A 15,284-nucleotide genomic window follows, 5' to 3' on the forward strand; every position below is an offset into this window, starting at 1 on the left:
CATTTTGGGACAGTATTGGATATAGTTTTTGAACCTTGCACTTGATGATCAGATTTTCTACCACTTGTAAGATGAGCCTTATCTCCACCTAGCTCTTTTTGCTTTCATTATTTTTCAGACAGGGTCTGTTTATTTCCTGGGCCAGCCTGACCTTTTATCTTTCTATTCCTCCTCCCTGTATATTCGTGATGACAGATTTTTGTAGGTTGAGGTGGGGTCTTACGAATTTTTTTGCCCAAGCTGACTTTGAATCCCAGTTTTCCTGATTTTGTGCACACTATAGCTAGGATTACAAGCGTGAATCACCATATGCTGCAATTTACATACATTCTTTTTAAAGATTTTCTCTTTAATTCACACCCTTCCTGATGGAAATAATTTTCCTCCATGTCTAAAATAGAAAGACAGAGACGAAATGAAAGCCAGGTCTGTTGGCATACACCTACAATCTCAGTCATCATGGGACAAAGGCAGGGTATCACAATTTTGAAGCCAGCCTGAACCAGGTAATGAGACACTGTGAGAGAAAGAGAGAGGGAGAGGGAGAGGGAGAAAAGGAGGGACAAGAGAAAGGAGAAGCATGAAAAAGAGGATGGGAGGGTACAGAGAGGGAGGAATGAAAGAAGAAAGGAATTAGCTTTGGAAATACATTTTTTGAATTCTGGGTTTGAATATAGTATTTTAAATGTTGCATGTATATTCTCATTTTCAAAAATGAGATTCCTTTGTTCTCAATGAGGATACATCTAAAGGGAACTGACGTCTCAGATGTTTTTATGTCCGTGTTCTTTGCAGTTGTAGGGAAGACCCTGAAAACTAGTGAAATTGCACAGTTAGTAAAGGAATAATAAGCCAATGTCACATACATAAAGTGAACTTTCAGATGGTTCAGAAAGACTTGGAGAAAGCAAAAGAGCTACTTGAGAAAAGAACCTTAGCAAATTTAATCAAGTTCCAGTGTTTCATGGCTGATAGTAACTGGTTTGCTCCATTGTCCTGGGTGTTTTCCTAGATAAATTGCTTTGCTGTTAATAGAGCATAGGATGGAGATAAAAAAAAAAAATACAGTTAGGGGCTTGTACCTCTTTGCCTTTTTTTCTCCCTGTGAAGTAGGAGTAGAATTTTGGTGTGTATACCACATTTTCATGATCTATTCTTCCACAGAGGGTCATTTGGGTTGACCATATCTTAGTTACTGCAAACAGTGCTGCTATGATCGTAGTTGTGCTGGTCAATTTAGTGTGGCTTTGTTTGGGGCCTATTGGATGAATGCCCAGGAGTGGAACTGCTAGGTCATAGGGAAGCTCTATATTTGGTATTGGGAGGAACCTCCATACTGCTTTCCAGAGTAATTGAACAAGTTTACATTCTCATCAACAGTATAATAGAGTTCTCTTCTGGTCATATCCTGCCAGTATTTGTTATTGTCAGTGTTTTTGATAATGGCCATTCTAACTGGTGTGAGATGGAATCTCAATGTTATTTTGATTTGCATTTCTTTTATGGCCAGAAATATTAAAGCATTTCTTCATGTATCGACCATCTTCTGAGAAATCTCTTCATAAGGTCATTTATTTATTAGGTTGTTGTTTCTTTGAAAGTTTATTTGGGGGTTTGGGGGGATGTTTTTGATCTCTATATTTTAGATACGAGGCCCTTATGCTGCATTATTTTTACTAGAGCTTGGTATACATGTAACATTCTGACAAAGTGGTTAGAAATACTGATTTATGCTAAATACACAGAAGTAAAAATGTCTTTTTCTAATATCAGCACTCAAGTGATTCCTTTTAGTTTCAGAAGGTGAACTGATAAGTTGTATAGGCCATCTTTCATCTCTTCCTTTTTTTTTCTTATTTTCATTCTTTTTTTTTTTTTGTGTGTGTGTGTGTGTGTGTGTGTGTGTGTGTGTGTGTGTGTGTGTGTATGGGTATGGGTGCTGACGTTGAAGCTTGAACTCAAGGCCTGAGCAGTGTTCCTGAGCCGTTTTGCTCAAGACTAGTGCTCTACCATTGAGCCAAAGCTCCATTTCAGACTTTTTGTTGGTAGATAAGACTGTCACAGACTTTCCTGCCATTGCTGGATTTGAACAATGATCCTCAGATCTCAGCTTCCTGAGTAGCTAAGGTTACAGGTGTGAGCCATATGTCTCTTGCTGTACTTTTAGTGCTCATAATTTTAATTGATCAACTTCTTTTTAAAAAGTATCATTTCACTGGGCCCAGTGGCTCACGGCTATAATCCTAGCTACTCAGGAGGCTGAGATCTGAGGACTGCTGTTCAAAGCTAGGCTGGGAAATACAAAGCTGAGACTCTTTATCTCCAATTAATCACTAGAAAACAGGAAGTGGGGCTGTGGCTCAAGGGTAGGGAAGTAGCCTTTAGCTGAAGAACTCAGGGACAGCATCCAGGCCATAGTTCAAGCCCCATGAGCCCCCCCTAAAAACAAGTATCATTATTTTTGATATTTAATGATTGAATTTAAAATTAAAAGACATAATTGAACTCACTTGAAACATCTAATAGTATAATTAATTTTTTAATAAAAACTATAGATGATAAATATATCTAAATCTTAATTTAATAATAATTATAAAGACAAGTTAATATCTACTTAATATGTTACTTTAAAAGGATAAGATAATTAAGTCCAAATACGAATTGCTTATTTTCCTGGGATGTGCTATAATACATGGTAAATGTTTTCTTATATAACCCAGGGTCAGCTAGTAAAGATGTATCATATTTTAGTTATTTGAAATTTAATCATTTGAAGGATAAAATGTTCATAATGAACATTATGGAGATTAAAGCTTATGTGATCACTTGTTTTATTTCTGAGTTAGAGATCAGGTCATTTTATTTATAATGCATGAAAGCTTTAGTCAACTGACTTAAACTCGTGACCTTTCTAAGTGGTGCATTAGATGCATTCGTTCATATATTTTCTTTAATTAAAATCTGATTCCTATAATGTGAATGGTGACATATAATATTTATAAGAACATCAGATGCTAGAGAAAAAGTACAAAATAAAAGTCCTTTTTAATTACTAATAATCTATCTCCATTTCTTTTTAACTTGTTCAAGACCTGAGAGCACCATAAATCTCAAAATACTTTTCATTCCTAAATAAAACCAATATTGGTTTCCTTCTTTTTTTCTCTGTTCATTATAATTAAAGCTGATTGATAATAAAGCCAAAGAAAAGTTTAAAATAAAAGAAATATCAGACAACCAGTAGTTGGAGATTAAAACAGCATTATTTTGGAGGCTATACCAACAGAGCCAATTAACATAACTAGTAATACCTCCAAATCCTCCATGGTGAAGTGTTTACCCAGCACATTGTCAGCAAACATTCTGAATTAGAAATTATTTTTCCTTCCAAGTGACAGTTTTTAAATAATGCAATGTAAGTTTTGCACTCATGCATGCACACATGCGCACATGCGCGCACACACAGTGCTTTAACAGGAGCTTTAGAAACTGATTAGTTGATTTCAAACCCTGGCTATTATTAGCTGTGTGACAGGAGAATTAGTTTCTTTATGCCTCAGTTTTCTACAAATGAGAATGATGATAATATACATATTGTTGTATTGATGTCATTTCCCACCACTAAATTCACATATAGAATATAATATCTGTAAGGATTACCATAGAAATCACTTTGGGTGGTGATCAAGTTATGGGGCTTTCCCTACTCATGAAGAGGCTTAATAACACTTGAAAGGAGGATCAAATGAGCTCCTTTCCTCTCTGCCCATTTTTGTCACATGGGAACACATAGAATATATATTGGTAAAAACAAAAACAACAGACTATCTCAGGACAAAGATCAATTTTATCTTGGACTTCAGACTTCCTAGCCTCTAGACTTCCATCAATATATTTTCATCATAGATAACTGGAATCTGAAATATTATTTTATAGCAACCCCCCAAAAATTAAGACAACTGCCTTTTAGGATGCATGCCTAAATAATTTAGAACAGTATCAGATACATAATAGATGCTAAGAAAATGCAGGCTAATATTATTTAAACTGGAAAAAAAAACAGAAACTAAGTATTACCTTGGAGTGAGGTAATGTGGTATATTGAATATTTTAATAGCCACCATTTTTATTATATTGAATCTTTCTACCCCCAGTTCAACACATCTTATCTAATGGGAAACAGTACACTAATATACCACTGTGCCTTAATACACGCATGTAAACCCAGGCTTCTGTGGCATCATTGTGTTTCCTAAGTCCACTCCCAGTGGAAATGAATTTGTATTTTAATCCTAACTACTCACATGTGAAAACCTGTTCCTGGGAAGGAAGGAGGTAAACAACTCTTAATTTCACTGAGCCCGCAAAGTCCTAAAACTAGAGACATATCAAATGAACAAATACCATATATGAGTAAAAAAAAAAAAATTGAGGCCTCAAGTTCAAGCCCCAGAACTGGCACACATACATACACTCAAAGGAAATTCTGAAATGAGCATAGTAAGTTGGTTAAACCAATCCCACCAAAAAACAAGTCTTTTATAACATAAGGTACCTAGAAAAATAGTCAAGTTCGTAAAACTGGAAAATAGATGAGTAGTTAAGAGTCTGTGGGGGTGAATACTCCAGTTGTTTAATAGGTATAGTGTTTCAAAATTGTTTTGGTGGTTAGTCATTTGATAACAATCAGTGTTCATTTATTGATTGAATTCTAGACAATATACAGGAAAGGAGGGAGGAGAGAAAGAGGAAAATTTAAATGAAAATCAAGGAGCAAGAGGAGGAGAAAGGAGAAGTGGGCCAGAAAATAAGAAAGGTTATTTACTTACATCCATCTCCAAGTTATAATCCTCGGGCAATATCTATGTTTCTCTCCTATCGTGTATTGACATTGACCTGCCTATATTGTTTATTACAATATCTGTAGTTCCTGGCAATCTCACACTTATAAAAATCAATTCCTACTACATCATATCACCAAAGTTACCTAAAAAAGGCTGTATTGGACTAAAATAGTGCCCACACCATAGTTATAATGTTAGCCATTAGAGTGTAGCAAATACCTGGATATAAACTACTTTATAATTACTGTAATCATGGCTAAAATATTTTGGCAAACTAGCTGATTGCAACACACGGGTGCTTCTATCCACTTCATTCATAATTGCCAACCAAGATACAACCAAGATGACTTTCAGTAAATGAATGGTTAAATACACTATTGTACTTCCAGACAATGAACTGTTACTAAGTGATAAAAAGAAATGAGCTTTCAAGCCATGGGGAGACATAGGAGAATCTGAAATGCATATTACTAAGTGAAAGAATCCAATCTAAAAACATTACATGCCATATAATTCTGACTCCATGATATTCTGGGAAAGCAAAATTGTGGAGATAGTAAAAAGATCACTGTTTGCCAGGGGTTAATGGTTAGGAGTGATGACAATGCAAAATTCAGATGACTTTTATAGAAGTAAAGCCATTTCTACTGTCTGGCATCAAGGGAATACATGCCATTCATTATGCATTTGCTAAAACAGCACCAGAAGTTAGCCTTCATGTGAACTACGAACTTCACATGCCATTAAACATCATCACTGTTTAACATTCCTAGATCATAGCAAAAGTTCTACTTCCTATAAGATATTGACATAGGGTGAGACTGGAATGGAAACACTGAGGCAGCATGAGAACTCTTTGTACCTTCTGCCCAATATTAGCATGAAATAGTAAATTAAGTAGGAAGCCTACAGAAAGGGAGAAGATCTTCACTAACCATACAACAGACAAAGGCCTCATATCTAAAATATATCAACAGCTCAAAAAATTGAATCACTCCAAAAATAATCTCCTAAGTAACAACCATCCCATTAAAAGATGGGCCAAAGACTTAGAGTCTTCTCTGAAGAAGAAAGAAAAATGGCCTCTAGACACATGAAGAAATGCTCGATATCTCTGGTCATAAAAGAAATGCAAATCAAAACAACTCTAAGATTCCACCTCAGTCCAGTTAGAATGGCCAGAATCAAGAAAACTAGTAACAACAGATGCTGGAGGGGATGTGGCCAGGAGGGATCCCTACTACACTGTTGGTGGGAGTGCAAACTCATTCAACCACTATGAAAAGCAGTATGGCAGTTCCTCAAAAGACTAAACATAGAGCTCCCCTATGACCCAGCAATTCCACTACTTGGCATTTACCCAACCATCCAGAAACAAGAGCATACTAAATCCACTAGCACAATGATGTTCACTGCAGCACTATTTACCATAGCAAAGATATGGAACCAACCCAGATGTCCCTCAGTTGATGAGTGGATCAACAAGATGTGGGATTTATACACACTCCAATTCTATGCTGCTGTCAGAAAGAACCACATCGCCCCATTTGTAAGGAAATGGAAAGACTTAGAAAAAATTATATTAAGTGAAGTAAGCCAGACTCAAAGGAACATAGGCACAATGGTTTCCCTCATTTGTCAAAATCCATCTCTTAAACAAGTATTTTGAATAGAAAACAAACCCGAGCACAATTCCAACTTCTCTGGACACATTTAAGATCCAGTCCATCCTCATTAGGGTTCACACAACAGGATCTTCAGGTGTTCTGTGAGCTGCCTTTTCAGATTTAGGTGCACGGTGGCAAGCCTGCTTTACTCCACTTTTCTTGCTTGGCCTTGAAACACTGAAGTTTGGCTCCCCTGCAGTGGCAGAATGGTAATGGGTTTATCCCTTACTTCTTTGTGCCTCTACTTTTGATGTGATATTTGACCAGTAGTAGAGAGCTGTGACTGGAAATCCATGCCCAGGGATACCCGTAATGGCAATTTCCGCATTTCAGATGAGAGAGGATGGCAGTTTGAAAAGGAAATAAAGGGGGCCCAGGGAATTGCAGTAACTACATTTGCATAGCAAATGCATGCATATGTACATAGGTCTGCTTGGAAGACTGATGGAGAGGACTTCATCCAAAAGCATCTCCTGGCATTGATGCTACTAGATTCAGGTATCCACTGGTTACTTAGGGTACCTTCTTCTCTTTTCTCATCTTAGATTTCTACAAGTCAGTTGAAAAAGGTACTCCAGGGTCTTTCCAATCTTCTAAATTTCCAAGTCATCACTAACATCATCGGAGAGTTTATTAAAAATGAAAGATAGCACCGGGCGTCGTGGCTCACACCTGTAATTCTAGCTACTTAGGAGGCTGAGATCTGAGGATTGAGGTTCAAAGCCATCCCTGGCACTAAAGACCCTGAGACTCTTATCTCCTATTAACCACTGGAAATCAGGAAGTGGGGCTGTGGCTTAAGGGGTAGGGCCCAGTCCAGGGGTCGCGCGGTAGCCTTGAGCTGAAGAGCTCAGGGACAGTGCCCAGGCCCAGAGTTCAAGTCCCATGACCCACAAAAAGAAAAAGAAAAAGAAATGCAAGATTGCAGCCTCTCCCAAGCCCAGAATCAGAATCTATCCCAGCAATCAATTCAGAGTCAGTCTGGGTTCCATACATAGAATGACCTGCTGTAACCATCCTCCACTAAAGAAAAAAACAATATGTGGGGGGAGGTAAATATCCTTTTTGTAAAAAACAAAGAATATACATTTTCACAAAGTCCCTCAGATAATTGACATATTCCTGAGAATGTGAATAGCACCAATCCACAACCTGTCAAGCTGTCTGCCTCATGACTCAGCCTTGTGAGTTCCAGAGAACATGGCAATAAAAGTTGACAGACCTCACCTAGAATACTTTTTCTGCTATTGAACCTGGAGTAGTGGACACCAGGCCAAACTTCTGGGGTTCTATATGGCAGGTCAGACTGCTTATCTCAATATAAAAAATGAAGGGATAGGGGCCGGGAGTTTGGCCTAGTGGTAGAGTGCTTGCCTAGTAGAGTGCTTGCCTAGCATGCAGGAAGACCCAGGTTCGATTTCTCGGTACCACATACCTAGAAAAAAGCTGGAAGTGGTGCTGAAGCTCAAGTGGTAGAGCTCTAGCCTTGAGAAAGTGCAAGGACAGAGCTCAGGCCCTGAGCTCAAGCTCAGGACTGGCAAATAAATAAATGAATGAATGAATGAATGAATGATAAAGGGATAGATAATGTGTGAAAGGCAGAAGAAGAAAAAAAAAAGATATATGGCAGGCAGTCATGAGAAGAGTCAAAGTAGCATTTCTGCCCAGCCTTGGCCATCTTCAGGGTGGCAGACCTGAGGTTTGAATTTAACTGGACAAAGCACTGGGAGGAAAGGAATAATAATATGCATAATTATTAAGTAGCCCACATCAAAGCAGTGGCTGACGTACTTATACAGGAATTCCACAGAAGTTGTTATCCTGTCCTTAGTAGTCAGAATGAATGCCTGGCAACTAGTCTGTCCTGAGGAGAAATTCTGTTCTTCCTCATCCCTTCTTGTAAACATGTTTTGATTTTCCTGATTTCCAAGGTGGCTACAAAGTGAATGGCTTAGAACAAAGACAGATACAAAATGGCAGCAGGAGGGCCAGGCTCTTCTTTTGTTTTTAGTTAATTCATGGACCTAGTAAGGAGTCAATACTTTTCACTAAAGTTGTTTAACTACCTCTTATTCTACTGCATTGTTTTAGACCCATTAGACAAATACACAAGTTTCCTTTTTACCATTTTTTCACAGCTGTCAAACTAGAGATATTAATGTATGCTTCACATGGCTGTTATTGTGCTTATAGATAATGAGCCCCTCACACCACGTGTACTATACAATAGAAAATGAGTACATTTTAATTCTATTCCCTTGCCTCCTCTCTCTTGTACAACCAATAGTCTATAACTCAACAGCTTTCATTTCCTGTTGCAAACCTCATTTCCTATTGCAGATGTCCCTAATTTAGGAAGAAAATACACATAAAGTACAAACTTGCAAAAGTAACATCACATTGCTAAAAACTAATTGCATGTTTGGTAGCAACAGAGGGAATTAATCCAGACTTTGATGTGCAAACCCCTTATAAATAAATAAACCGGCTGCTTCTACTACTGTCAGTTTATCTAGAGACAATCAAAGAGACATTTTGTTTTTCAGATTATCAAAATGATGTTGTTGCTTGGTGGCAAGATGTGTGCATCCCTGGAGTGGTGTCTGAAAACGGGGCAATTGTCGACCCAATTACCTATTAAGTGCTACAATGTTTCAAAGTAACCCTGAAGTAATCTGTTTATTCTAAAGAGTTGTTAGGGGAGAGAAACAGCTCCCAAGATATCTTTTTCAATGTTACTCAATTGCATTTTGAGGTGATAGGTTTTGTCTTTTACTGAATACGTTATTATATAAAAATTGCTCACTTATCTTTACACTCTTCATTTTGAATTCACTACACTGTGACTTTTCTGTAAATCTTTTATGAACAAGATCCCTGGTGGGTCCTCTTTAATTGGTTAAGGATTATCAGCAGAGAACACTGTCAAAACTCTAGACAGTATTTCTTTTAAAAACTCACAGCTCAAAACTTTTCCAAGGAAAAAGGTGTCTGGATGCAGATAAAAACAAACCATGTTCTCATACCCACAAATACTATTTGAACTTGGCTTGTCAAAACAACAGGGGCTTTCAAGTATTCCATTAGTAGTCATATTCTAGAACAGCCCTGTTTTATAACACTGAGTATTTTCTTATAATCCTGACAAAACTAGTAGAAAGGAAGACAATTGGAGGTGTCTGCTTAATCAATATTCTCCTGTTGTTGAGAGAGATGGGGCATAATGATAAAAGGGGTGAAATTAATCAAGATGCCTTGTACTCACAAACTGATATGTTGAATTGAAACCCCTTTATAAAACTACTTAAAGATCATATAAAGTAAAATAATTCTTGTAGTTAGTTATTCATCAGAGCATCAACCAATAGATGGTATCAAGTTCAAGAGCCACCAGTGGTTTCTTCTGACATTTTGTAAATCTATGCAACAAATTAATTCACCCAGTGTGAATGAATAAACACACGGAGTTGTCATATAGATACAATTTTTTCCTCACTTAGCTACAGATTTTTGTCAGAGTCAGAGAATTTGTGGCAAAGTTTATATATTGGCCTAGTTCAAAGTCATTCCTTGCACTCTTTCTTTTATCCCTATCACATTTATGAGTGGTTTCTCAATCCTCTCTGAATACTCCTGTCAGGGCAGGAACCACTAATTCTTGGACTTTGCTACCTGCATGTTGAAAAGTCCCGATTTATTAATATGACTTTTACTTCATCGTCACTTAAAGGAAGGCATTTCTAAAACTTGTACAAAACTCACATGTCTTAGGGAATATTAGTATTTAAAGTATAAAAATTGCCTCTACTGTTACACATGTCTGGGTATTTTTACATTATTGATAAACTCATTTTAAAGTAAAACTAATACTAAAAAATCAAGCCTACATTCTAAAATAACACAGAGGCAAGATTTTACATCATATCTTGGGTTGAAAGCTTAGTCAACTGAGTCTAATATTACTATAAATTGAATATTATTAAAACGTATGCTAGATAAATGTGAACATTTGTTCACACCAGGCATTCCACAAACTGAATCAGTCATTACGTTACTTATTTGTCATGTTGGGATTTTTCCTTTCTCTTTATCCTTCTATTAGACAAAACAATCCCTTCTCAGTTGTTTAGATTGTAAGTAAAATATAACCTCAAATGTTGCCAGCTGTGAGAATTTATCTTGATTGGGCACATCTGATCAACAGAACTAAACTCCATCATGTCCCATTTAAAATAAAACATCAGTTCATCTTAGATTGGTGTCCTAATATCTATTTTTCTTTGATTTTACAATTATTCTCTGACATTCCTTCATTTGGGATTGTCATTCATCCAAGCATATTTAATATGAAATTTTCCTGGTTCCATTCAGGCAAGTCCTACTAAGTAGTTAGTAGAGAGGATTTTTTCCCACTACTTCTTGTACCGCATGGAATTGTTTCTGCAGACAGTGAGACTACAACTGTCCACTCCAAATATACATGCCTTTCTGGCCTTTTGAAATTCTGACCTGCTTTGAGAAAACAGCTCAAAGAGTCAAGGATAGTTGAAAGAACTTGCATGGGTACAATTTTTATATACATCTTTCACCTGAGAGGTTTATGATAAGCCAGCTCAGAACTTCTCTGCTTGGTATGCAATCGAGAAATAACTAGGTAAGTCTCTCATAAATTGAATTGAACTGACCGTGGATTTGAAGTTACTGCCTTTCCCACTGAGTTAAAGCCAAATAGAGTTGCCTCCCTGGGCCAAGCTTTGATCAGTAGCATGGTACTTTCCTCTGCCTGACTTAAATGCATCTAGTCCCGAGCACTGGTTTTATTTAATGTTCTTGTTCACTTCACTGGAAATGCTTTAACACCAGCACCTGCTGGCTGTGAAAGTGATTAGGATTTCATGGAACCAGAGCATTTCATTTCTAGTAAGCCATACCATGGCCCATAAATTAACACAGGATTATGCTTCAGCATTTACTCTGCAGGCTTGTTTTGAACTGAAAAGAAAAGGCAATTGAAGGATGAAGAAAAAGGACAAAATGATGAGATGAAAAGTGAACAGTTTCACAAAACCTGACAGTGTTTATTAGCATAAGCACTTTCTTATGGGAAAACCAAGAAACCCGCACCATTATACTTAGTTAATGCTGATAAGCATCACTCTTCCTTCTCAAAACCAGCCTCCTTTTGCATGTAGAAAACACTTTACCCTCTGTCAAAATGTAAATTGATGATCTTAAGTCTCTTTGAAAGCGAATTCAGCAAGTGGAGTTGCAAACCCAGCTGCACCCCAGCTCTTCCAACATTTTCAAGGAGGTGGCAGAAATATAAATGAAGCCATCTTATACCCTCCAGACTAATGGGACCATAGCCCAAAACTACCAAATAATGTCCATCAACATCAATGGGAGCAGAATTATCCTCAAAGGCCCTGTCTTAATTCTGATGCTTCTAATTAAAGGCAGTAAAAATATTACTGTTGGCAAACTTCAGCCAAACATCAGTCCTTTTCACTGGTCAGATTGTGTGGTCTGTACCCTAAGAAGTGATTCTATATTAGAAAAAGGTTGACAAAAATCAAAATAACATTGTGACACTGAAGATCAACTGACCTTCAACTTTGTATGTCCATCTTTATAGTTTTATTAGAACACACTTGTGATTGCTCCTCCAATTACAACTGATGGTAACATTTGTTATGGTGGCCAAGTGGAATAGGTACAAAGGACTGCTCTACATTATTTTTTCTTTTTTTCATATTTTTTTGTAATTAATAGAAGGGTTACATTATATTCGCCAGATAGAAGGTGAATTAATTCACATACATTGATACCCTTTCTCATGTCTTGGTCCCCATTTTCCTTCCACCACCCCCACCCCTCATCTTGTTTTCCCCCCTTCCCTATCCAATTTCAAATAACCAAATACAAATATATCCAATATATCAGATAACAAAGTGAGATACTGTAACAATATGAGATAACCAAGGGACAGCAAAAGAGATGAGAGATAACATACTACATTAAGGACAACAATCACTCATTGTATGGCTTCTGTTTCTATATCCTGGAGGTCCTTTCATTTAGCATCATATTATATGGCCTTATGTATCTAGGTTTTGCTCTATTGCAAATCTCTGCTAGGAGAGCCCAAGGTTTCTACTGATTATGACAAATGAGGGAAACCATGAGCCTAAGTTCCTTTGAGTCTGGCTTACTTCACTTAATATGATTTTTTTCTAAGTCTTTCCATTTCCTAACAAATGGGACAATGTCATTCTTTCTGACAGCAGCATAGAATTCCATTGTGTACAAATACCACATCTTGTTGATCCACTCATCAACTGAGGGACATCTGGGTTGGTTCCATATCTTTGCTATGGTGAATAGTGCTGCAATGAACATTGTTGTGCTAGTGGATTTAGTATGTCCTTGTTTCTGGACAATTGGGTAAATGCCTAGTAGTGGAATTGCTGGGTCATAGGGGAGCTCTATGTTTAGTCTTTTGAGGAACTGCCATACTGCTTTCCATAGTGGTTGAACAATAACAGAACATGTTTGTCAACTGCTGGCTGCTTTAAAAAAATCAAATTTTAGGTTAATATTTGACACAATAGATAAGAGTAATCAGAATCAAAAAGCAATACTAAATTCGCTAATGGAGTAAATAGCAAACAGTTATTATAGTACTTGATTTTTTTATACATTTATAGTTAAGAGGACTCTATCCCTTCAAACAACTTTAGCAGTGAACTTTGTGAATTTTTTTTCTTATTTATGTCAATGTGTCTATTTTTCTCATTTTGGGATCAGAATGAACATAATATTTCCTGAACTCTGACCACATGTCTAGATAACACATTGTTCCTTGGAATAATCATGGTAAATAAAAATAGACAAAAGGTTTTGACTTTTAGGATTGGAGAAGCAAAGAGAAGATGAACCGAAGTCTAATAATTCCACAGTATAATCTGTGATAGTTTTATTAAAAACTTAGCAAACTGAGCACTAGTGATAGCTCATGTCTTAATCCTAGTTACTCAAGAGGCTGAGATCTGGAGGATTCAGTTCTAAAGCATGATGGGCAAAAAATAGCTTCCAGATTCCATTTCCAAAATAACTAGCAAATCATTGGACTGGAGAAGGTGTGGTTCAAATGGTAGAGTACCAAGCAGGCAAGTCAGTTCAAAACAAACCCTGTACTGGCAAACAAACAAAAAAATACTGCATAGAGTGCTATGATAATCATATCAAGAAAATATGCCTTTGCTTTCTTCACAAATTAACTTCCAAGAAAACTGTGATACTGACCTAAATATCCTAATTCTATCTTGGAGGTAATTAGGCAAAATGCAGATAGGAGTGCGGAAATGTGCACGCATGCATATGCACGTGCATGTTGCCTGTGTGTGTGTGTGTGTGTGTGTGTGTGTGTGTGTGTGTGTGTGTGTGTGTTTCGCTTTGGACTGGCAATTGGTGGAATATTCTGATCTATATAATAGTGAAACTTTACCAATACTGGCAAGTTGGGCAGGATGTGTGTGTGGAGGGGGAGAGAGGGATAAGCAAAGGATGAAAAGTCTAGAGGTTGCAAGCCTCTATATAAACCATCATTTCTTGTGATTTTCTGCCAATCATAGAAGTAATTAAACAAGTGGTTCTAAGAAAGAAATGCTCCTTGGCTTTCATATAATCATATTCACATTTGAAAACTTATTTTGCAATATGAAGTGTATAAAGGAGGTGTTGGTATAAAAGTATAAAGGGGGTGTTGGGCATATTATTTGGATCCCTGGCTTCTTTAGAGAATTTACAGAGTAAGGAAGATAAAAGAAACACAGGTTTGTTAGGACACTGGTACAAGACACACAACAAGACAAAAGAGCATAGCACACCTTTTTCTGCTGCTGCTACTTCTGCTGTCACTGGTCTGATTCAGGATTGAAGCCAGATTAATGGGAATTTTGTGTGGTATTAATACCTCTTTTTTGGACCATGGTTCAAATTTTATGTGCATGGCTATGGCTTAGTTTTCATATCTGCATTCCATCTGGCCCATTTTGTGGATTTCACTATCTTCCTCATTCCACTTGGCTCTTGATATTTCTCTGCCTATTATCTCACCTTCAATATAGCCTCTCTCCACAAGAAGGTTGCATGGTATAGATGGAAGATAAGAAATAATAGCAATGTCTATACTAGGGAAATCAAATTCAAAACAAATCTACTAATATAAAAATTCTCTCTACTCAGTTAAATGTGAAAGATTATAAAGCAAAGTTTTATTAAATGAGCAAAAATTACAACAGAATATTGTATACATTATAAGAATTCTACTGAGAGATTATAAAAACAGAAACAGCCAAGTGAGCTGGTGGCTCATGCCTGTAATCCTAGTTACTCAGGAGGGCAGGCCTATATCTCTGTATCAAAGTTCAAAGCTAACCTGGATAGGAAAGTCTGTGACACTTTTTTTTTTTTTTGCCAGTTGTGGGGCTTGAGCACTGTCTTTGGACTTTTCTCAAGGCTAGAGCTTTACCACTTGAGCCACAGCACCATTTTCAGCATTTTTTCTATGTATATGGTACTGAGGAATCAAACCTGGGTTTTTGTGCATACTAGGCACTCTACCACTAGGCCAAACTCCCAGTTGAACACTTTTGTCTCTAATTATCCATCAGAAAACCAGAAGTGGAGCTGTAGTGGTAGAGCACTAGCCTTGAGCCAAAAAATACAGGGACAGCACACAGATCATTAGTTCAATCCCCATAAATGACAG

Source organism: Megascapheus bottae, chromosome 20 (genome assembly GCF_031878675.1).
Source record: "Megascapheus bottae isolate mThoBot1 chromosome 20, mThoBot2.hap1, whole genome shotgun sequence".
Taxonomy (NCBI): Eukaryota; Metazoa; Chordata; class Mammalia; order Rodentia; family Geomyidae; genus Megascapheus; species Megascapheus bottae.